This window comes from Manis pentadactyla, chromosome X, assembly GCF_030020395.1.
Source record: "Manis pentadactyla isolate mManPen7 chromosome X, mManPen7.hap1, whole genome shotgun sequence".
Lineage (NCBI taxonomy): Eukaryota > Metazoa > Chordata > Mammalia > Pholidota > Manidae > Manis > Manis pentadactyla.
Genome location: NC_080038.1, coordinates 65,965,658 through 65,991,350, shown reverse-complemented (window position 1 = coordinate 65,991,350; position 25,693 = coordinate 65,965,658). Strand labels below are relative to the sequence as shown.

The window sequence follows — 25,693 nt, the reverse complement described above, 5'->3', positions numbered from 1 at the left end:
CTCAGAGAAGGCTGAAGGAAAAACATAATTGTTAAACATTGTTTCTCCTAATCAAAACTCACATATATGTTATCTTTCAGGACTAGTATAAAGCTACCCTGGATATACTCTGGGTGGAGTAATTTTTTCCGTCATTCATTTTTTTTCTGCATGTCATGATTTAGTTAGGAGAGAAAACACATCAATGAAACTCTTCTTAAGGACCCATTTTGACACAAATTGAGCACAATTTAGTGTACATACCAAAGAAGATGAAGATAAATCCAATGTGAGCACCATTTGTAAAGACAGACTTCTCAACACTTATGAAACAAAAAAGATATTTACTTATATTTTTTCTTTTTGTTTTTCATTAAAATGTCGCATCATTCTCAAGAAAAAAAGTCTATATGGCTGCAGAAAGCATAAAATGACAGAAGAAAATGTCAAAAGCTGCTTGTTAAATATACAATTATGATTATTGATGGCCTTTCAATGAAACCCTATGTGGTTAAAATGAAAAACACATAACCTAGCATAAATGTCTATTCCACATTTCAACTTGAGATCTGCCACACTGGTATGACTTTTGGTGAAACTGCAAAATTACACCCAGTACTCTTTTTTTATGTCATTCACTGTCAGACTTTTCCAGATTTCAATCAGAGTCAGCCCTTTCTTGTTGTCCATGTCAAGCACAGCCTTTTCAATAATGATGCGGTGGACACTTTGCTTTCCAAATGTATATTTCTCCATGATATTATGTGCATTTCCCTTTGCAGAGTGCTCCATGGTGACCACCACTTTGGTTTAGCACTGGACACCAGATCCATAGCACCTCCCATTCTTTTCACCATCTTCCCAGTATCATTCAGTTAGCCAGGTCACCGTATTTGGAAACCTGCATTGCTCTTACCATTGTGAGATTGACACATTCCCCTCTAATAATCACAAATGATCCATTGCCTGAGGAATGAGAGGTTCCTGGTAGAACAGTAACCATTTTCTTGCCTGCATTGATTAGCTCTACATATACTTCATTTTGTAATGGATATGGACCCAAACCCAGGCCTCCATTTTCATTTTGCAGATAAGCATTGATATTTGGGTTGATAATTGTTGGCCAGAAGTGGGATTCCTATGCCTAAATTAGCATACATACCATCCTCAAATTCAAGAGCTTACATTATCTTCAGGTTTACTGGATTTGGTTTTTACATTTTCCTCTTTCCAGATTGATAAACACTCAATTCTTTTCTCATATTTTTCTTCCTTTATAAGGTGATGTACATAAATCCTAGGAATATGGATGTCTCCTGGGGCAAGTGATCCAATATCCACAATTTCTTCAACCTCTACCACTGTGATTGCTGTAGCTTTTCATGTCGGCAGATTGCAATTACTTGTACTTTTCCTGAAAATCACATTTCCTGCTCTTTCCACCTTCCAAGCTTTCACCAATCAAATTCCCCTGTAATAACTTCCTTCAAACAAAATTATGACCATTAAAGTCCCTCACCTGGGTTTTCTCTTCATTCAGTAGATACTCTTTCCAATTCTTCTTTGCCGCTCTTTTTCCTCTTCCCTACCTTTAAATGCAGAAAGGGAATTTTCTATCTGCACTCCAGCCCTCGGCACTCATCTAGTCCCATAGACTTAAATATGATATGCAGATGCCTCTGTAGCATAGGTGATCCTCCAAAACCAGCTAAAATGAAGCCATTTTGTTTAAAGGTGCCATTTTAGAACAAGCTGCTGGGCCACATCCCTGAACTGCAGTTCCAGGAACAGTCAGGAACCCCTCCTTGTTACCATAATACTAGGGCAAGGCACCTGTGTCTTCATTTTCTATTATCAGTGTCCTATAGTTTCCAGAGTAGAGGTCTTTTTTGTCCATGGTTAAATTTCTTGCTAAGTATTTCATACTTTTTGATACAATTGTAAATGGGGCTGTTTTCTTAATTTCTTTTTCTGTTAGTATATGTAATATGCAACTTCACTTAATTAATTTATTAACACTGATAGTTTTAGGTGTAGTCTTCAGGTAAATAGTGACAGTTTTATTATTTCTTACCTATTTTGAAGCCTTTTATTTTCTTTCTTGTCTCATTGCTATGGCTAGAACCTATGGTACTGTGTTGAATAAATGTGGCAAGAGTGGGCATCCTAGTCTTGTTCCTGATCTTAGAGAAAAGCTTTTAGTTTTTCTGCATTGAGTATAATGTTAGCTTTGATTTTTCATATATGGCCTTTATTATGTTGTGGTATATTCTTTCCTCTATACCCACTTTACTGAGAATTTTTGTCATATAAGGATGCTGGTTTATTTTTGTCAAATGCTTTTTCAGCATCTATTAAGATGATCACATGGTTTTTATCCTGTCTTTTATTAAAGTAGTGTCTCATATTGATTTGTGGGTATTGAACCATCATTGCACCCATGGAATAAATCCTACTTCATTGTGATGAATGACCCTTTTAATACATTTAATACATTTTAATACATTTTATGATCCTTTCTTCTTCCCTTGTGAACAAGGACTTTAGAGTTAGCTTACATTTATAACAGCCTATATTAAGTTAATGGTCATTTAAATTCAATCACATTCTAACAGCACTATATTTTTAACTCCCCATTTCATGATTTATCTATTTGATGTCCTCTTTTACACATGATATAGTGAGTCTCACAATTTTTCAAAGTAATTGATTTTACTACTTTTAAAAATTGAAGTATTTTTAATAGGGGTAACTGTTGAACCACTGTGTTGTATAGCTATGTGTTGCATGCAACACAGTGGCTCAACAGTTACCCGTATTATTAAATCCTCACCACTACTAATGCGATTACTGTCAACATATGTAGATATTACAGAATCATTGACTATATTGCCTATGTTGTATTACTATCCCTGTGACCAACTTATATTATGACTGAGAATTTTTTTGCCCCTTTCCCCGCTCAACCTCTCCATACTCCCAAACCTTCCACTGCAGTAACCACTAGTCACGTCTCACTGTCTATGAGTCTACAGCTGTTAACTCTGTTCTGCTTTGTTTTTATATTTCACAAATAAGTGAAATCATATGGTATTTGTCTTTTTACACCTGGCTTATTTCAATGGGCATAATACTCTCTAGAACCATCCATGTTGAAAACAGCAGAATTTCTTTTTTATGGCTGAATAATTTCCATTGTGCATATGTTCCATCATCCATTCATCTACTGATGGGCACTTAGATTGCTTCCATATATTGTCTATTGTAAAAAAATGCAAGAATAAGCGTAGGGGTGTGTATTTCTTTTGAATCAGAGATTTTTTCTTCAGGAAAATTCCTAGAAGTGGAATTACTGGATCAAATGGTATTTCTATTTTTAGTTTTTTGAGAAACCTCCATACTGCTTTCCACAGTGGTTGTGGGTTGTAGCAATTTTCATTCCCACAAATAGTGTAGGAGGGTTCCCTTTTCTCAACATCCTTGCCAATTTTTGTTATTTCTTGTCTTTTGCATAGTGGCCATTGTAACTGGTGTGAGGTGGCATCTCATTGTGGTTTTGATTTGTATTTCCCTGATGATTAGTGATATGGATCATCTTTACATGTTCCTTTTGAAAATCTGTATTTCTTTGGAGAAATATCTATTCAGGTCCTTGGCCCATTATTTAACCAGGTTATTTGTTGGGTGTTGAGGCATAGGAGTTCTTTGTATATTTTGGATGTTAGTCCTTTACTGAATGAGTTTATGAATATATTCTTCAATATGGGAGGTTGCTTTCTGTTCTGCTGATGGTGTCCTTTGCTGTACATAACCTTTGTAGTTTGATGTAGTCCTAGTGTTCATATTTATTTTGTTTCCTTTTCATAAGGAGATAAGTCCAGGAAAAAATCACCTGTATTTATGTTCAAAGGATTTTTGCCTATAATATTTTCTAAGAGTTTTAAGGATTCATATCTTACATTCAGGTCTTAGATCCATTTCAAGTTTACTTTTTTTTTTGAGAGGGCATATCTTATATTTATTGATCAAATGGTTGTTAACAACAATAAAATTCTGTATAAGAGACTCAATGCACAATCATTAATCAACCCCAAGCCTAATTCTCAACAGTCTCCAATCTTCTAAAGTATAATGAACAAGTTCTTACATGGTGAACAAATTCTTACATAGTGAATAAGTTCTTACATGGTGAACAGTGCAAGGGCAGTCATCACAGAAACTTTCAGTTTTGATCACGCATTATGAACCATAAACAATCAGGTCAAATATGAATATTTGTTTGATTTTTATACTTGATTTATATGTGGATCCCACATTTCTACCTTTATTATTATTATTATTATTAATTTTAATAAAATACTGAAGTGGTACGTAGATGTAAGATAAAGGTAGAAAACTTAGTTTAGTGTTGTAAGAGAGCAAATGTAGATGATCAGGTGTGTGCCTGTAGACTATGTGTTAATCCAAGCTAGACAAGGGCAACAAAACATCCATGGATGCAGAAGATTTCTCTCAAAACAGGGGTGGAGAAGTTCTAAGCCTCACCTCTGTTGATCCCCAATTTCTCACCTGATGGCCCCCCTGCAACTGTTCCTGTCTTAGGTTGTTCCTCCCTTGAGGAATATTACCCATCTCTGGCTAACCAGTCATCTTCCGGGGCCATACAGGGAGATGTAAAGTTGGTAAGTGAGAGAGAAGCCATATTGTTGGAAAAGGTTAGCTTTTTACTTCTATGCAGATTTATGCCCTGAGGCTTCTATGCCCAGCATTTGTCTTGAGGTATCTTTAGCACTTGGAGGAATTATGATACTCAGTAAATTCGATGTGAGGCACGAATTCTATTTAAGGGTTGTAATTAGGAAGGAAGAAGAAAAGCTATAGAGGTAGCAGACAGAAGAAAACATGGGGAGATTGATTATTTCTTTGACCTATCTTCTTGTAGAGTAACATAAGCATGTATAGGTTTTAAACTACTAATTAAATTGCACACACACATTAACATAACAGGAATACAGTTACATAACCAAAGCAGATCTATAATTACCAGCCATCTCCAGTGAGGCCAAGAAAACCAGTTAGGCATCCTAGGCATTTGTGAAAATTTGTCTATGATATGATGGATATTGTCCAACTGTACTTGAACAGTCTGAGAGAAATCAGACAAATTAAAACAGCCCATTCCTGGGAATTGTTCACATCCCATATGTTCTTTTAACGGTAGATAGTCTATAGTCGCAAAATTTTGGAGCGCTGCAACTTGCACTTCTCCTAATTCTTGGTATAGTTCCATCAGTATAGATCCAGTCAAATTTGTTGTTTTACTGTATGCACAGGCCAGCATAGATATCTCCTTCATTCCAATGGCAAGTACAGGAACCAGTGGGATGAATGCAGCTACAACTGCAGCATCGCCTGGATCTTTGTTGAGGATTTTTGATGATCATCTTCTGGCATGAGTCTTCCAGAGAGTGCTGATGTTGGAAGTTCTTCTTCATATCGTATCTTAGTTCATTTTCTGGGTAGCCAAATTAGGCTTTGATCCTCTGTATAAACACAAACAGACCATTTGCCCACACTTTGATCTGCCCTTTATACCATTGTGTAGAACTCATTGGAGGTCACCACACAGGAACTGCTTTTTTTTTTTTAAGAGAAAGGAATATTATCAGAAAAGTGTACCTCCATAGCCGATCATCTGACACCCTTTAAGTGATCAAAGTTAAGGATATTTAAAGCATGCATTAATCATTGATTTACAGTTAGTTTTATCCTATCATGGAGTAATCCCCCTTTTCTTTTCTTTTTTGTTATCTTTAATCTACACTTACATGAAGAATATTATGTTTACTAGGCTCTACCCTATACCAGGTCTCTGCTATAAACCCCTTTACAGTCACTGTCCATCAGCATAGCTAAATGTTGTAGAATCACTACTTGTCTTCTCTGTGTTGTACAGCCCTCCACTTTCTCCCAACCCCCTATGCATGCTGATCTTAATACCCCCTTCTTCCTCGCCCCCCTTATCCCTCCCTACCCACCCATCCTCCCCAGTCCCTTTCCCTTCGGTACCTGTTAGTCCATTCTTGGGTTCTGTGATTCCACTGCTGTTTTGTTCCTTCAGTTTTTCCTTTGTTCTTATACTCCACAGATGAGTGAAATCATTTGGTATTTCACTTTCCCTGCTTGGCTTATTTCACTGGGCATAATACCCTCCAGCTCCATCCGTGTTGCTGCAAATGGTAGGATTTGCCCTCTTCTTATGGCTGAGTAGTATTCCACTGTGTATATGTACCACATCTTCTTTATCCATTCATCTACCAATGGACATTTAGGTTGTTTCCAATTCTTGACTATTGTAAATAGTGCTGCGATAAACATAGGGGTGCATTGGTCTTTCTCAATCTTGATTGCTGCGTCTTTAGAGTAAATTCCTAGGAGTGGGATTCCTGGGTCAAATGGTAAGTCTGTTTTGAGCATTTTGATGAATCTCCATACTGCATTCCACAATGGTTGAACTAGTTTACATTCCTACCAACAGTGTAGGAGGGTTCCCCTTTCTCCACAGCCTCACCAACATTTGTTGTTGTTTGTCTTTTGGATGGCAGCCATTCTTACTGGTGTGAGGTGATACCTCATTGTAGTTTTAATTTGCATTTCTCTCATAATTAGTGATGTGGAACATCTTTTCATGTGTCTGTTGGCCATCTGAATTTCTTTTTTGGAGAATTGTCTGTTCAGTTCCTCTGCCCATTTTTAAATTGGGTTATTTGTTTTTTGTTTGTTGAGGCGTGTGAGCTCTTTATATATTCTGGACGTCAAGCCTTTATCGGATCTATCATTTTCAAATATATTCTCCCATACTGTAGGGTTCCTTTTTGTTCTATTGATGGTATCTTTTGCTGTACAGACGCTTTTCTGCTTAATATAGTCGCACTTGTTCATTTTTGCTGTTGTTTTCCTTGCCCGGGGAGATATGTTCAAGAAGTGGTCACTCATGTTTATGTCTAAGAGGTTTTTGCCTATGTTTTTTCCCATGAGTTTAATGGTTTCATGGCTTACATTCAGGTCTTTGATCCATTTTGCATTTACTTTTGTGTATGGGGTTAGACAATGGTCCAGTTTCATTCTCCTACATGTAGCTGTCCAGTTTTGCCAGCACCATCTGTTGAAGAGAATGTCATTTCGCCACTGTATGTCCATGGCTCCTTTATCAAATATTAATTGACCATATATGTTTGGGTTAATGTCTAAAGTCTCTAGTCTGTTCCACTGGTCTGTGGCTCTGTTCTTGTGCCAGTACCAAATTGTCTTGATTACTATGGCTTTATAGTAGAGCTTGAAATTGGGGAGCAAGATCCCCCCTACTTTATTATTCTTTCTCAGGATTGCTTTGGCTATTCAGGGTCTTTGGTGTTTCCATATGAATTTTTGAATTATTTGTTCCAGTTCATTGAAGAATGTTGCTGGTAATTTGATAGGGATTGCATCAAATCGGTATATTGCTTTGGGCAGGATGGCCATTTTGACGATATTAATTCTTCCTATCCACGAGCATGGGATGAGTTTCCATTTGTTAGTGTCCTATTTAATTTCTCTTGAGAGTGACTTGTAGTTTTCAGAGTATAGGTCATTCACTTCTTTGGTTAGATTTATTCCTAGGTATTTTATTCTTTTTGATGCAATTGTGAATGGAATTGTTTTCCTGATTTCTCTTTCTATTGGTTCATTGTTAGTGTATAGGAAAGCCACAGATTTCTGTGTGTTAATTTTGTATCCTGCAACTTTGCTGTATTCCGATATCAGTTCTAATAGTTTTGGGTTGGAGTCTTTAGGGTTTTTTATGTACAGTATCATGTTATCTGCAAATAGTGACAGTTTAACTTCTTCTTTACCAATCTGGATTCCTTGTATTTCTTTGTTTTGTCTGATTGCCGTGGCTAGAACCTCCAGTACTATGTTAAATAGCAGTGGGGAGAGTGGGCATCCTTGTCTAGTTCCCGATCTCAGAGGAAAAGCCTTCAGCTTCTCGCTGTTCAGTATAATGTTGGCTGTGGGTTTATGATATATGGCCTTTATTATGTTCAGGTAGTTGCCGTCTATTAACATTTTGTTGAGAGTTTTTATCATGAATGGATGCTGAATTTTGTCATATGCTTTTTCAGCATCTATGGAGATGATCATGTGGTTTTTGTCTTTCTTTTTGTTGATGTGGTGGATGATGTTGATGGATTTTCGAATGTTGTACCATCCTTGCATCCCTGGGATGAATCCCACTTGTTCATGGTATATGATCCTTTTGATATACTTTTGTATTTCAGTTTGATATTATTTTATTAAGTATTTTTGCATCTACATTCATCAGGGATATTGGTCTGTAATTTTCTTTTTTGGTGGGGTCTTTGCCTGGTTTTTGTATTAGGGTGATGTTGGCTTCATAGAATGAGTTTGGGAGTATTCCCTCCTCTTCTATTTTTTGGAAAACTTTAAGAAGAATGGGTATTATGTCTTCTCTGTGTGTCTGATAACATTCCGAGTTAAATCCGTCCAGCCCAGGTGTTTTGTTCTTGGGTAGTTTTTTGATTACCGTTTCAATTTCTTTGCTCGTAATTGGTTTGTTTAACTTTTGTGTTTCTTCCTTGGTCAGTCTTGGAAGGTTGTAGTTTTCTAGGAAGTTGTCCATTTCTTCTAGGTTTTCCAGCTTGTTGGCATATAGATTTTCATAGTAGTTTTTAATAATTCTTTGTATTTCTGTGGAGTCTGTCGTGATTTTTCTGTTCTCATTTGTGATTCTGTTGATTAGTGTTGGATCTCTTTTTCTCTTAATAAGTTTGGCTAGAGGCTTATCTATTTTGTTTATTTTCTCAAAGAACCAGCTCTTGGTTTCATTGATTTTTTTCTATTGTTTTATTCTTCTCAATTTTTTTTATTTCTTCTCTGATCTTTATTATGTCCCTCCTTCTGCTGACTTTAGGCCTCATTTGTTCTTCTTTTCCTAATTTCGATAATTGTGATGTTCGACTATTCATTTGGGATTGTTCTTGCTTCTTCAAGTGTGCCTGGATCGCTATATACTTTCCTCTTAAGACTGCTTTCGCTGCGTCCCACAGAAGTTGGGGCTTTGTGTTATTGTTTTCATTTGTTTCTATATATTCCTTGATCTCTGTTTTAATTTGTTCGTTGATCCATTGATTATTTAGGATTATGCTGTGAAGCCTCCATGTGTTTGTGAGCTTTTTTGTTTTCTTTGTAGAATTTATTTCTAGTTTTATACCTTTGTGCTCTGAAGAGTTGGTTGGAAGAATTTCAATATTTTGGATTTTGCTGAGGCTCTTTTTGTGGGCTAGTATGTGGTCTATTCTGGAGAATGTTCCATGTGCACTTGAGAAGAATGTATATCCTGTTGCTTTTGGATGTAGAGTTCTATAGATGTCTATTATGTCCATCTGCTCTACTGTGTTGTTCAGTGCTTCCGTGTCCTTACTTATTTTCTGCCTGGTGGATCTATCCTTTGGGGTGAGTGGTGTGTTGAAGTCCCCTAGAATGAATGCATTGCAGTCTATTTCCCCCTTTAGTTCTGTTAGTATTTGTTTCACATATGCTGGTGCTCCTGTGTTGGGTGCATATATATTTAGAATGGTTATATCCTCTTGTTGCACTGAGCCTTTTATCATTATGTAGTGTCCTTCTTTATCTCTTGTTACTTTCTTTGTTTTGAAGTCTATTTTTTCTGATATTAGTACTGCAACCCTTGCTTTCTTCTCACTGTTGTTTGCCTGAAATATGTTTTTCCATCCCTTGACTTTTAGTCTGTACATGTCTTTGGGTTTGAGGTGAGTTTCTTGTAAGCAGCATATAGATGGGTCTTGCTTTTCTATCCAGTCTATTACTCTGTGTCTTTTGATAGGTGCATTCAGTCCATTTACATTTAGGGTGACTATTGAAAGATATGTACTTATTGCCTTTGCAGGCTTTAAATTCGTGATTACCAAAGGTTCAAGGTTAGCCTCTTTAGTATCTTACTGCCTAACTTAGCTCGCTTATTGAGCTGTAATATACACTGTCCGGAGATTCTTTTCTTCTCTCCATTCTTATTCCTCCTCCTCCATTCTTCATCTGTTGGGTGTTTTGTTCTGTGGTCTTTCTAGGAGTTCTCCCATCTAGAGGTGGTTTGTGGGAAGCAAATTCCCTCAGCTTTTGTTTGTCTGGGAATTGTTTAATCCCACCATCATATTTGAATGATAGTCGTGCTGGATACAGTATCCTTGGTTCAAGGCCCTTCTGTTTCATTGCATTAAATATATCATGCCATTCTCTTCTGGCCTGTAGGGTTTTTGTCGAGAAGTCTGATGTTAGCCTGATGGGTTTTCCTTTATAGGTGACCTTTTCCTCTCTAGCTGCCTTTAACACTCTTTCCTTGTCCTTGATCTTTGCCATTTTAATTATTATGTGTCTTGGTGTTGTCCTCTTTGGATCCTTTCTGTTGGGGGTTCTGTGTATTTCCGTGGTCTGTTCGATTTTTTCCTCCCCCAGTTTGGGGAAGTTTTCAGCAATTATTTCTTCCAAGATACTTTCCATCCCTTTTCCTCTCTCTTCTTCTGGTACCCCTATAATATGAATATTGTTCCTTTTGGATTGGTCACACATTTCTCTTAATATTGTTTCATTCCTGGAGATCCTTTTATCTCTCTCTATGTCAGCTTCTATGCCTTCCTGTTCTCTGGTTTCAATTCCATCAATGACCTCTTGCATCCTATCCATTCTGCTTATAAACCCTTCCAGAGTTTGTTTCATTTCTGTAATCTCCTTTCTGGCATCTGTGATCTCCCTCCGGACTTCATCCCATATCTCTTGCATATTTCTCTGCATCTCTGTCAGCATGTTTATGATTTTTATTTTGAATTCTTTGTCAGGAAGTCTGGTTAGGTCGGTCTTCTTCTGTGGCATTGTCTCTGTGATCTTTGTCTGCCTGTAATCTTGCCTTTTCATGGTGATAGAAATAGTTTGCAGAGCTGGGATGAGTGACGGCTGAGAGAACTTTCATTCTTGTTGGTTTGTGGCCCTCCTCCCCTGGGAGAACAGCGACCTCTAGTGGCTTGTGCTGGGTAGCGGTGCACAGACAGGGCTTCTGCTTCCTGCCTGGCTGCTATGGAATTTATCTCCGCTTTTGCTGTGGGCGTGGCCTGGCTCGGGCTCTTGCTCCAAAGTGGTGGGGTGGCGTTGGAGGGGGAGCGTTCGGGAGGCTATTTATCTCCGTAAGGGGCTTCCGTGCTCCCTGCAGCCCAGGGGATTAGGGTGCCCAGAGATCCCCAGATTCCCTATCTCTGGATTAATTGTCCTGCCCTGCCCCTTTAAGACTTCCAAAAAGCACCCACCAAAACCAAACAATGACCACACACACACACACAAAAATAAAATTTTAAAATTTAAAAAATAAAAAAATAAAAAAATAAAAAATGGCCGCTCGTTTTTCTTTATTCTGTGGCACCAGCCTCAGGCATCTGGTCACCCGTCTTGCTGCCCTGTTTCCCTAGTATTGGGGTCCCTATCCTTTTAAGACTTCCAAAAAGGGCTCGCCAAAACAAAACAGCAAAAAAATAAATGAAAATGGTCGCTCGCTTTTCTTATGTCCTCCGGCGCCAGGCCTCCGGTACCCGCTCACCGGTCCTGCTGCCCTCTTTCCCTAGTATCCAGGGCCCCGCACATGCACTGTGTCTGTGCTCTGGTCTGGATGGCTGGGGCTGGGTGTTCAGCAGTCCTGGGCTCCCTCTGACTCCCACTCTGCCTACTCTTCTCCCGCTGTGAGCTGGGGGGAGGGGCGCTTGGGTCCCGCCGGGCCGGGATTTGTATCTTATCCCTTTTACGAGGCACTGGGTTCTCGCAGGTGTGGATATGGTCTGGATGTTGTCCTGTGTCCTCTGGTCTTTATTCTAGGAAGAGTTGTCTTTGTTATATTTTCATAGATATATGTTGTTTTGGGAGGAGATTTCCACTGCTCTACTCATGCCGCCATCTTGGCTCCATCTCTCAAGTTTACTTTTATGTATGGAATTAGACTCATACTCTTGCATATATCTGTCCAGTTTTCTGAACACCAGTTATTGAAGCAGATGTCTTTTCCCATTGTATATTCATGAGTCCTTTATTGTGGATTAATTCACCATATATGTGTTGGTGCATATCTGGGCTCTCTATACTGTTTCACTCTTGTATGTGTCTGTTCTTCTGCATGACCAAACTGTTTTGATTACTGTGGCTTTGTAGAAGCTTGACATCTTGGAACATAATATCCACAGCTTTGCTCCTCTTTCTCAGGATTGCTTTGGCTATTCGGGGTCTTTTGTGGTTCCATAAGAATTTCTTTTTTTTTTTTTATATGTGTCTTTTCCAGAAAAAAGTCTACATTTCTATTAACAGAGTGACTGGTATAAAACCCAGAGGTTGAAAACCTGTGTTCTGATCAAGATCAGTTTCCCAAGCCTGGGTTTCACAGCATTCCTGTAGATTTTCATGATTATAACAAGTTTTACAAACCTTTTGGTCAAATCCCTGTTGTTGTTTTTTTTTAGATAATTATTTTTTATTGAAGGGTAGTTGACACACAGTTTTCCATTAGTTTCAGGTGTACAACACAGTGATTCAACATTTATATACATGATAATTCTAGGTACCAGCTATCACCATACAAAGTTGTTACAATATTTTGACTATATTCCTTATGCTATACATTACATCCCGGTTACTTATTTATTTTACAATTGGAAGTGTATATATATATATATATATATATATATATATATATATATATATATTTTGTGAGGGCATCTCTCATATTTATTGATCAAATGGTTGTTAACAACAATAAAATTCTGTATAGGGGGTCAATGCTCAATGCACAATCATTAATCCACCCCAAGCCTAATTTTCTTCAGTCTCCATTCTTCTGAAGCATAACGAACAAGTTCTTACATGGAGAACAAATTCTTACATAGTGAATAAGTTACATGGTGAACATTACAGGGGCAGTCATCACAGAAGCTTTCGGTTTTGCTCATGCATTATGAACTATAAACAGTTCAAATATGAATACTCATTTGATTTTTATACTTGATTTATATGTGGATACCACATTTCTCTCTTTATTATTATTATTTTTAATAAAATGCTGAAGTGGTAGGTAGATACATGATAAAGGTAGAAAACATAGTTTAGTGTTGTAAGAGAGCAAATGTAGATGATCAGGTGTGTGCCTGTAGACTATGTGTTAATCCAAGCTAGACAAGGGCAATAAAACATCCACGTATGCAGAAGATTTCTCTCAGAACAGGAGGGGGGAGGTTCTAAGCCTCACCTCTGCTGCTCCCCATTTTCTCACCAGATGGCCCCCCTGTGACTGTGCCTGTCTTAGGTTGTTCCTCCCTTGAGGAATCTTACCCATCTCTGGCTCCATAAGAATTTTAGAACTATTTATTCAAGTTAATTGAAAAATGGCATTGGTATTTTGAGAGGATTTACATTGAATCTCTAAATTGCTTTGAACTGGATGGCCATTTTGACAATATTAAATCTTCTTATCCACAAGAACTGGATATATTACCATTTATTTGTGTCTTCTTGAATTTCTGTCATGAGTATTTCATAGTTTTCAGAGTATAGGTCTTTCACCTCATTGATTAGGTTGATTCCTAGGTATTTTATTTTATTTTGGTGCAATTATATATGGAATTATTTTCCTGATTTCTCTTTCTGCTAGTTTGCTGTTAGTACATAGGAATGCAACAAATTTCTGTGTACTAATTTTGTATCCTGAAAATTTGTTGAATTCAGTTATCAGTTCTAATGGTTTATTGATGGGGTCTTTAGGGTTTTCTATGTATAATATCATGTCATCTTCAAATAGTGAGAATTTAACTTCTTCCTTACCAATTTGGATGCCTTTTATCTCTTTGTGTTGTCTGATTGTTGTGGTTAGGACCTTTAGTACTATGTTGAATAAAAGTGGTGAGAATGGGCATCCTTGTCTTGTTCCCTGATCTTAGAGGGAAAGCTTTCAGGTATTTCATATTCAGTATTGGCTATGGGTTTGTCATTTATGGCCTTTATTATGTTGATGAATATCCGTCTATACCCATTTTCTTGAAAGGTTTTATCATGAATTAAGATCATCAGGTGGTTTTTATACTTCTTTTTGTAAATGCAGTGTGTGATACTGATTGTTTTATCAATATTGTACCGTCCTTGGATCCCTAGACTACATTTCACTTGGTCATGATGGATGATTTTTTAAATGTATTTTAGAATTCAGTTTGTGAATATTTTGTTGAGGATTTTTACCTCTATGTTCATCAGGAACATTGGTCTATAATTTACTTTTTTTGTGGTGTCTTTGGTTTTCAGATTAGAGTGATGGTGGACGCATAGAATGAGTCTGGAGGTATTCCAATCTCTTCTACATTTTGGAATACTTTAAGAAAGATGGGTTTTAGTTCTTCATTAAGTGTTTGTTAGAATTAAGCTGTGAAGCCATCTGGATCCAAGCACTTGTTTTTTGGGATTTCTTTTTATCACAAGTTCAATTTCATTGCTAGTAATTGGTCTGTTCAGATTTCCTGTTTCTTCCTGGGTCAATTTTGGAAGGTTGTATTTTTCTAGGAATTTGTCCATTTCTTCTAGGTTTGTCCAATTTATTGGCATATATTTTTTCATAGTATTCTCTGATAATTGTTTGGACTTCAGTGGTGTCCATTGTGATTATTCCTTCTTCATTTCTGATTTTGTTTGTGTGTACATTCTTTTCTTGATAAGTCTGGTTATGTGTTTATCTATATTATTTTCTCAAAGAACCAATCCTGGTTTACCTGATTTTTTCCTACTGTTTCCTCTGCTTTGTTTTATTTATTTCTGCTGTGATCATTATTATGGCCCTCGTTTTCTTGTTGGTCCCTCCCTGTCTCTGACCCACAGATAAGGGAGGAGATGCGATGAGATATCGAAGACCTGAAAGGACCAGCCAGGGTACTCAAGGCATAATAGTGCAAGAGTAATGCCGAAAAGGCACTCCTCATATTTATTGAGCAAATGAACCCAAACATCCAAAGAATTTTGAGTAGGTGGTTCAACACTTGATCAACACACAACCATTATCTGAACTTGAGTCGAGCCCTAGGGTGTGACGCTCCTCGAGGATACCAAAACCATGTGAGGGTGATCACGGGTTGTAGGGACTCTTTTGCCTTTACTCATTCTGTTTTTGATCATGCATCAGGAGTTGTAGGAGAAACAATCAGGTCATATGTATTTGTACATTTGATTTCTATATTACTTAATTTATATATTAATCCCTTTAGTCCCACCTTCTATTAACTGTGTTTCATTTGTTTATTTATTTATTTTTTATTATTTTTATTTTGGTATCATTAATCTACAATTACACGAAAGGCATTAAGTTTACTAGGCTCCCCCCTTCACCAAGTCCCCCCCACATACCACTTCACAGTCACTATCCATTAGCATGGTAAGATGCTGTAAAATCACTACTTGTCTTCTCTGTGTTGCACAGCCCTCCCTGTGACTTCCCCCACATTATACATGCTAATTGAAATGCCCCCTTTCTTTCACCCTGCCCTTATCCCCCCCTTCCCACCCATCTGCCCCAGTCCCTTTCCCTTTGGTACTGTTAGTCCATTCTTGGGTTCTGTGATTCTGCTGCTGTATTGTTCTTTCAGTTTTCCTTTTTTCTAATACTCCACATATGAGTGAAATCATTTGGTACTTGTCTTTCTCCACCTGGCTTTTTTCATGGAGCATAATACCCTCTAGCTCCATCCATGTTGTTGCAAACGGTAGGATCTGTTTTTTTCTTATAGCTGAGTAATATTCCATTGTGTATATGTACCACATTTTCTTTATCCATTCGTCTACTGATGGACACTTAGGTTGCTTCCATATCTTGGCTATTGTAAAAAGTGCAGTGATAAACATAGGGGTGCATCTGTCTTTTTCAAACTGGAGTGCTGCATTCTTAGGGTAAATTCCTAGAAGTGGAATTCCTGGGTCAAATGGTATTTCTATTTTGAGCATTTTGAGGAACGTCCATACTGCTTTCCACAATGGTTGAACTAGTTTACATTCCCATCAGCAGTGTAGGAGGGTTCCCCTTTCTCCACAACCTCGCTGACATTTTTGTTGCTTGTCTTTTGGATGGTGGTGATCCTTACTGGTGTGAGGTGATATCTCATTGTGGTTTTAATTTGCATTTCTCTGATGGTTAGTGATGTGGAGCATCTTTTCATGTGTCTGTTGGCCATCTGAATTTCTTCTTTAGAGAACTATCTATTCAGCTCCTCTGCCCATTTTTAAATTGGATTATTTGCTTTTTGTTTGTTGGGGTGTGTGAGCTCTTTATATATTTTGAATGTCAACCTTTTCTCGGATCTGTGATTTATGAATATATTCTCCCATACTGTAGGATACGTTTTTGATCTACTGATGGTGTCATTTGCTGTACAGAAGGTTTTCAGCTTGATATTGTCCCACTTGTTCATTTTTGCTTTTGTTTCCCTTGCCCTGGGAGATATGTTCAAGAAGAAGTCACTCATATTTATGTCTAAGAGATTTTTGCCTATGTTTTTTTCTAAGTGTTTTATGGTTTCATGACTTACGTTCAAGTCTTGATCCATTTCCAATTTACTTTTGTGTATGGGGTTAGACAGTGATCCAGTTTCATTCTCTTACATGTAACTGTCCAGTTTTGCCAGCACCATCTGTTGAAGAGACTGCCATTTCCCCCATTGTATGTCCATGGCTCCTTTATCGAATATTAGTTGACCATATATGTTTGGGTTAATGTTTGGAGTCTATATTCTGTTCCATTGGACTGTGGCTCTGTTCTTGTGCCAGTACCAACTTGTCTTGATTACTGTGGCTTTGTAGTAGAGCTTGAAGTTGTGGAGTGAGATCCCCCCCCCACTTTATTCTTCTTTCTCAGGATTACATGGGCTATTCGGGGTCTTTGGTGTTTCCATATGAATTTTTGAACTATTTGTTCCAGTTCATTGAAGAACGTTGCTGGTAATTTGATAGGGATTGCATCAAATCTGTACATTGCTTTGGGGAGGATGGCAATTTTGATGATATTAATTCTTCCTAGCCAGGAGCATGGGATGAGTTTCCATTTGTTAGTGTCCTCTTCTATTTCTATTAAAAGTGTCTTATAGTTTTCAGTGTATAGGCCTTTCATTTCCTTGGTTATATTTATTCCTAAGTATTTTATTCTTTTTGATGCAATTGTGAATGGAATTGTTTTCCTGATTTCTCTTTCTACTAGTTCATTGTTAGTGTATAGGAAAGCCACAGATTTCTGTGTGTTAATTTTGTATCCAACATCTTTGCTGTATTCCGATATCAGTTCTAGTAGTTTTGGAGTGGAGTCTTTAGGGTTTGTAATGTACAATATCATGTCATCTGCAAATATTGACAGTTTAACTTCTTTACCAATTTGGATTCCATGTATTTCTTTGTTTTGCCTAATTGCTATGGCTAGGACCTCCAGTACTATGTTGAATAACAGTGGGGAGAGTGGGCATCCGTGTCTTGTTGCTGATCTCAGAGGAAAATTTTTCAGCTTCTCACTGTTCAATATGATGTTGGCTGTGGATTTATCATATATGGCCTGTATTATGTTGAGGTACTTGCCCTCTATACCCATTTTGCTATGAGTTTTTACCATGAATGGATGTTGAATTTTGTCGAATGCTTTTTCAGAATCTATGGAGATGATTGTGTGATTTTTGTCCTTTTTGTTGATGTGGTGGATGATGTTGATGGATTTTTGAATGTTGTACCATCCTTGCATCACTGGGATGAATCCCACTTGGTCATGGTGTATGATCCTTTTGATGTATTTTTGAATTCAGTTTGCTAATATTTTGTTAAGTATTTTTGCATCTACGTTCAACAGGGGTATTGGTCTGTAATTTTCTTTTTTTGTGGGGTCTTTGCCTGGTTTTGGTATTAAGGTGATGTTGGCTTCATAGAATGAGTTTGGGAATATTTTTTGGAAATATTCCTCTTCTATTTTTTGGAAAGCTTTGAGAAGAATGGGTATTATGTCTTCTCTGTATGTCTGATAAAATTCTGAGGTAAAGCCATCTGGCCTGGGGGTTTTGTTCTTGGGTAGTTTTTTTTATTACTGATTCCATTTCATTGGTGGTAAATGGTTTGTTTAGATTTTGTGTTCCTTCCTTGATCAGTCTTGGAAGCTTGTATTTTTCTAGAAAGTTTTCCGTTTCTTCTAGGTTTTCCAGCTTGTTAGTATATAGGTTTTCATAGTAGTCTAATAATTCTTCGTATTCTCTCGGGTCCATCATGGTTTTTCCTTTCTCGTTTCTGATTCTGTTGATGTGTGTTGATTATTTTTTCTCTTAATAAGTCTGGCTAGAGGCTTATCTATTTTGTTTATTTTCTCAAAGAACTAGCACTTAATTTCATTGATTTTTTATATTCTTTTATTTTTCTCAATTTTATTTATTTCTTCTCTGACCTTTATTATGTCCTTCCTTCTGCTAACTTTGTTTCCATATATTGCTTTATCTCTATTTTAATTTGGTCGTTAATCCATTGATTATTTAGGAGCATTTTGTTAAGCTTCCATGAGTTTGTGGGCCTTTTGCTTTCTTTGTACAATTTAGTTCGAGTTCTATACCTTTGTGGTCTGAAAAATTTGTTAGTAGAATTTCAATCTTTTTGAATTTACTGAGGCTCTTTTTGTGGCCTAGTATGTGGTTGATTCTACAGAATGTTCCATGTGCACTTGAGAAGAATGTGTATCCTGTTGCTTTTTGGTGTAGAGTTTTATAGATATCTATTAGATCCCTATGTTATAGTGTGTTGTTCAGTGCCTCTGTGTCCTTACTTATTTTCTGTCTGGTGCATCTGTCCTTTGGAGTGAATGGTGTGTTGAAGTCTCCTAAAATGAATGCATTGCATTCTATTTTACTCCTTAAGTTCTGTTAGTGTTTGTTTCACATATGCTGGTGCTCCTCTGTTGGGTGCATGTATATTTGTAATTGTTGTATCCTCTTGTTGGACTGATCCCTTTGTCACTATGTATTGTCCTTCTTTATCTCTTGGTACTTTCTTTGTTTTGAAGACTATTTTGTCTGATACTAGTACTGCAACCCCTGCTTTTTTCTCCCTGTTGTTTGCCTGAAATATATTTATCCACCCCTTGACTTTTAGTCTGTGCATTTCTTTGGGTTTGAGGCGAGTCTCTTGTAAGCAGAAAATAGATGGGTCTTGTTTTCTTATCCATTCAGTAAGTCTATGTCTTTTGATTGGTGCATTTAGTCCATTTACATTTAGGGTGATTATCGATAGGTATGTACTTATTGCCATTGCAGGCTTTAGATTCATGGTTACCAAAGGTTCAAGGTTAATTTCCTTACTATTTAAGAGTCTAACTTAACTCACTTAGTATACTGTTACAAACACAATCTGCAAGGTTCTTTTCTGTTTCTCCTCCTTTTTCTTCCTCCTCCATTTTTTGTATATTAGGTATCATATTCGGTACTTTTTGTCTATCGTTGATTGACTTTGGGAATAGTGAATATAATTTTACATTTGTTTAGTAATTAGCTGTTCTACACTCTTTACTATGGTTTTATTACCTCTGGTGACAGCTGTTCAACCTTCAGAACACTTCCATCTATAGAAGTCCTTCCAAAATAGACTGTAGAGATGGTTTGTGGGAGGTAAATTCTCTCAGCTTTTGCTTATCTGGAAATTGTTGAATCCCTCCTTCAAACTTAAAGGATAATCTTGCCGGATAAAGTAATCTTGGTTCCAGGCCCTTCTGCTTCATGGCATTAATTACATCATGGCACTCCCTTCTGGCCTGTAAAGTTTCTGCTGAGAAGTCTGATGACAGCCTGTTGGGCTTTCCTTTGTATGTGATCTTATTTCTGTCTCTGGCTGCTTTTAACAGTCTGCCCTTATCCTTGATCTTTGCCATTTTAATTACTGTATGTCTTGGTGTTGTCTTCCTTGGGTCCCTTGTGTTGGGAAATCTGTGGATCTCCATGGCCTGAGAGACTATCTACTCCCCCAGATTGGGGAAGTTTCCAGCAACTACCTCTTCAGAGACACTTTCTATCTCTTTCTCTCTCTCTTCTTCTTCTGGTATCCCTATAATGTGAATATTGTTATGTTTGGATTGGTTACACAGTTCTCTCAATATTCTTTCATTTTTAGAGATCCTTTTTTCTCTCTGTGCCTCAGCTTCTTTTTATTCCTCTTCGGTAGTTTCTATTTCATTTATCTTCTCCTCCACCATATCCAACCTGCTTTTAATACCCTCCATCATGTTCTTCAATGATTGGATCTCCAACCTGAATTCATTCCTGTGTTCTTGGATGTCTTGCCGTACCTCCATTAGCATGTTGTTGATTTTTATTTTGAACTCCCTTTCAGGAAGAGTCAGGAGGTCCATATCATTTAAATCTTTCTCAGGAGTTGTATTAATAATTTTACTCTGGACCAGGTTTCTTTGGCATTTCATATTTGTATATGGCACCCTCTAGTGTCCAGAAGCTCTATTCTGGAGCTGCTCAGCCCCTGAACCAATGTCGGGCGTCACAGGGTAGCAGTATTTGTGCCTGGGGGGAGGAAAGAGCTGTTCCCCACGTCCCGGCTACTGTGCCTGTCTCCACTGCCTGAACCAGTGGGCTGAGCACACAGATATAAGCTTTTGTCCCAGAGCAGCTGGATATGGATCCTTGCATTCCACAAGCGGCCGGAATTCCAGTCTCCCCAGGAACTCTGCCTCTCCCAGCTTTCCATCTCCATAATCAGAAGAGTTATGATGAAAGCACCATGAAATGTAGGTTTGTGCTCCCAGCGCAGATCTCTGGAGCTAGGTATTCAGCAGTCCCAAGCCTTCCACTCCCTCCCTGCTCAGTTTCTCTTTCTCCCACCAGTGAGCTGGGGTGGGGGAAGGACTCGGGTCCCGCTGAGCCACAGCTCTGGTACGTAACCCCATTTGGTGAAGTCTGCTCTTTTCTCCAGGTGTATGCAGTCTGGCACCATCATTTTTCCTGTTGCTCTCTCAGGATTAGTTGCGCCAACTTTATTTTCTAGTTGTATCCCATTGTAGGACGAAACCTCTGTCTCTCCTCTCATGCTGCCATGTTTCTTTAGAGTTTTTAATGTATAGTATCATGTAATCTGCAAACAGGGACAGTTTAACTTCTTCTTTACCAATCTGGATGCCTTTTAGTTCATTGTGTTGTGTGGTTGCTGTGGCTAATACCTCAAGAACTATGTTGAATAAAAGTGGGGAGAGTGGACATTCTTGTCTTGTTCTCAATCTTAAAGGAAAGGCTTTCCACTTCTCACTGTTAAGTATTATGTTGGCTGTGGGTTTATCATATATGGCCTTTATTTATGTTGAGGTACTTGCCATCTATACCCATTTTGTTGAGAATTTTTATCATGAATGGATGTTGAATTTTGTTGAATGCTTTTTTGGCATCTATGGAGATGATTATGTGGTTTTTGTCCTCTTTTTGTTGATGTGGTGGATGATGATGAATTTTTGAATATTGTACCATCCTTGCATCCCTGGAATAAATCCTAAATCCTATTTGATCATTATGGATGATCTTTTGATGTATTTTTCAATATGGTTTCCGAATATTTTTTTGAGTATTTTTGCATATATGTTCATCAGGGATATTGGTCTTTTATTTATTTATTTTTATGTTGTCTTTGCCTGGTTTTGGTTTTAGGGTGATGCTGACCTCATAGAAAGAGTTTGGGAGTATTCTCTCCTCTTCTAATTTTTGGAAAACTTTAAGGAGAATGGTACTATGTCTTCTCTAAATGTTTGATAAAATTCAGCAGTGAAGCCATCTCTTCCAGGCATTTTGTTCTTAGGCAGTTTTTTGATTTCCAATTCAATTTCATTGTTAGTAATTTATCTGTCAGACTTTGTTTCTTTCTGGGTTGGCCTGGGATGGTTGTGTTTTTCTAGAAAGTTGTCCATTTCTTCTAGGTTATCCAGTTTGTTAGCATATAATTTTTCATAGTATTCTCTAAAAATTCTTTGTATTTCTGTGGTGTCTGTAGTGTTTTTCCTTTCTCTTTTTTTATTATGTTTATGTGTGTAGACTCTCTTTTTTCCTTGGTAAGTCTGGCTAGGGGTTTATCTATTTTCTTTATTTTCTTGAGGAACCAGCCCGTGTTTTCATTGATTATTTCTATTGTTTTATTCTGCTCAATTTTTAAATTTCTGCTCTAATCTTTATTATGTCACTCCTACTGACTTTAGGCCTCATTTGTTCTTCTTTTCCTAGTTTCATTAATTGTGAGTTTAGGCTGTTCATATGGGATTCTTCTTCTTTCCTGAGGCAGGCCTTTATTGCAATATACTTCCCTCTTAGCACGGCCTTTGCTGTATCCCACAGATTTTGTGTTGTTGAATTATTTATGGCATTTGTCTCCATATATTGCTTGATCTCTGTTTTTATTTGGTCCTTGATCCATTGGTTATTTAGGAGCATGATTTTAAGCCTCCATGTGTTTGTGGTCTCTTTTGTTTTCTTTGCATAATTTATTTCTAGTTTCATTCTTTTTTGTTCAGAGAAATGGGTTGGTACAATTTCAATCTTTTTTATTTAATTGAAGCTCTTTTTGTGGCCTAGTATATGTTCTATTCTTGAAAATCTTCCATGTGCCCTTGGGAAGACTGTGTATCTTGCTGCTTTTGGGTGGAGAGTTCTGTAGATGTCTGTTAGGTCCATCTATTCTAATGTGTTGCTCAATGCCTATGTCTGCTTACTTATTTTCTGTCTGATTGATCTGTCTTTTGGAGTGAGTAGAGTGTTGAAGTCTCCTAGGATGAACACATTTCCTTCTATTTCCCCTTTTAATTCTGTTAATATTTGTTTCACATATGTAGGTGTTCCTGTGTTGGGTGCTCAAATATTTATAATAGTTATAACCTCTTATTGGATTGACCCCTTTATTGTTATGTAATGTCCTTCTTTGTCTCATGACTTTCTTTGTTTTAGAGTCTGTTTTGTCTGATACTAAGACTGCAACTCCTGCTTTTATCACCCTATCAGTTGCATGAAATATCGTTTTCCATCCCTTCACTTTTAGTCTGTGATTGTCTTTGGGTTTGAAGTGAGTCTCTTGTAGGCAGCATATAGTTGGGTATACTTTTTTTACCCATTCAGTGACTCTATATATTTTGATTGGTGCCGTAGACCATTTACATTTAGGGTGATTATCAATAGGTATGTACTTACTGCCATTGCAGGCTTTAGATTCATGGTTGCTAAAGTTTCATGGTTAAGTCCTTTACTATCTAAGAGTCTAAATCAACTCGCTTAGTATGCTACTACAAACACCATCTATAGATTCTTTTTTTTTCTTTTCCTTTTTCTTCCTCCTCCATTCTCTATCATATTATGTACTCTCTGTCTATCCGTTGACCAAGTTTGGGGGTAGTTGATTTAATTTTGCATTTGCTTAGTAATTGACTGTTATAATTTCCTTTCAGTGGTTTTATTACCTCTGGAGACCACTATTTGTCCTTAGGAACACTTCCATATAAAGGAGTCCCTCCAACATACACTCTAGAGAGAGTTTGTGGGAGCTAAATTCTCCCAGCATGTGCCTATCTGGAAATTGTTCAATCCCTCCTTCAAATTTAAATGATATCCTTGCTGGGTAGACTTTTCTTGGTTCCAGGACCTTATGCTTCATTGCATTAAATATATCATGGCACTCGCTTCTGGCCCATAGCGTTTCTGGTGAGAAATCTGATGATATCCTAATGAGTTTTCCTTTGTATGTAATCTTTTTACTCCCTCTGGCTCCTTTTAATAATCTGTCCTTATCTGTGATATTTGCCATTTTAATTATTATCTGTCTTGGTGTTGTCTTCATTGGGTCCCTTGTGTTGGGATATCTATGCACCTCCAAGGCCAGAGACACTATCTTCTTCCCCAGATTGGGGAAGTTTTCAGCAATTACTTCCTCAATGACACTTTCTATCCACTTTTATCTCTTCTTCTTCTGGTACCCCTACAATATGAATATTTGCCATTTGGATTGGTCACACAGTTCTCTCAATATTCTTTCATTCTTAGATATCCTTTATCTCTCTGTGCCTTAGCTATTTTGTATTCCTCTTCTCTAATTTCTATTTCATTTATCATCTTCTCCATGGTATCTGATCTGCTTTTTTTTGGGTATCATTAATGTACAATTATATGAGCAACATTATGGTTACTAGACTCCCCCCATTATCAAGTATCCACCACATACCCCACTACAGTCACTGTCCATCAGTGTAGTAAGATGCTATAGAATCACTAGTTGTCTTTTCTGTGTTATACTGTCTTCCCCGTACACACCCCCTACATTATGTGTGCTGATCTTAATGCCCTGATTTCCCCATTATCCCTCCCTTCCCACCCATCCTCCCCACTCCCATTCCTTTTGGTAATTGTTAGTCAATTCTTGTGTTATGTGAGTCTGCTGTTGTTTGGTTCCCTCAGTTTTATCTTTGTTCTTATACTCCACACATGAGTGAAATCATTTGATACTTGTCTTTCTCCACCTGGCTTATTTCACTGAGCATAATACCCTCTAGTGCCATCCATGTTGTTGCAAATGGTAGGATTTGTTTTCTTCTTATGGCTGTATAATATTCCATTGTATATATGTACAGCTTCTATATCCATTCATCTACTGATGGACATTTAGGTTGCTTCCATTTCTTGGCTATTTTAAATAGTGCTGCAGTAAACATAGGAGTGCATATGTCTTTATCAAACTGGGCTCCTGAATTCTTAGAGTAAATTCCCAGGAGTGGAATTCCTGGGTCAAATGGTATTTCTATTTTTAGTTTTTTGAGGAACCTCCATATTGCTTTCCACAGTGGTTGAACTAATTTACATTCTCACCTACAGTGTAGGAGGGTACCCCTGCCTCCACATTCTTGCCAGTATTTGTTGTTTGTATTTTGGATGGTGGCCATCCTAACTGGTGTGAGGAGATATCTCATTGTGGTTTTAATTTACATTTCTCATATGGTTAGCAATGAGGAGCATCTTTTCATGTGCCTGTTGGCCATTTGAATTTCTTCTTTGGAGACGTGTCTGTTCAGTTTCTCTGCCCATTTTTATTTGGATTATTTGCTTTTTGTTTGTTGAGGTGAATGAGCTCTTTATACTTTTTGGATGTCAACCCCTTATCGGATATGTCATTTAGGAATCTATGCTCCCATACTGTAGGATGCCTTTTTATTCTACTGATGGTGTCCTTTGCTGTACAGAATCTTTTTAGTGTGATATAGTCTCATTTGTTCATTTTTGCTTTTGTTTCACTTCCCCAAGGAGATATATTCATGAAGAATTTGCTCATGTTTATGTCAAAGAGATATTTGCCTATGTTTTTTTTCTAAGAGTTTTATGGTTTCATGACTTACATTCGGGTCTTTGATCCATTTTGAGTTTATTTTTGTGTATGGGGTTAGAGAATGGTCCAGGTTCATTCTCTTGCATGAAGCTGTCCAGTTTTTCCAACACCAGTTGTTGAAGAAGCTGTCATTTCCCCACTGTATGTCCATGGCTCCTTTATTGTATATTAATTGACCATATATGCTTGGGTTAATATCTGGACTCTCTATTCTGTTCCACTGGTCTAT

The 25,693-nt window shown here is 37.5% G+C and overlaps 1 pseudogene; it reads right to left on the bottom strand.

Moving 5' to 3' along the window:
* Positions 1–536: 536 nt before the first annotated feature.
* LOC118931438 (succinyl-CoA:3-ketoacid coenzyme A transferase 1, mitochondrial-like) overlaps positions 537–25,693 on the bottom strand; it is a 29,329-nt pseudogene continuing 4,172 nt past the window's right edge.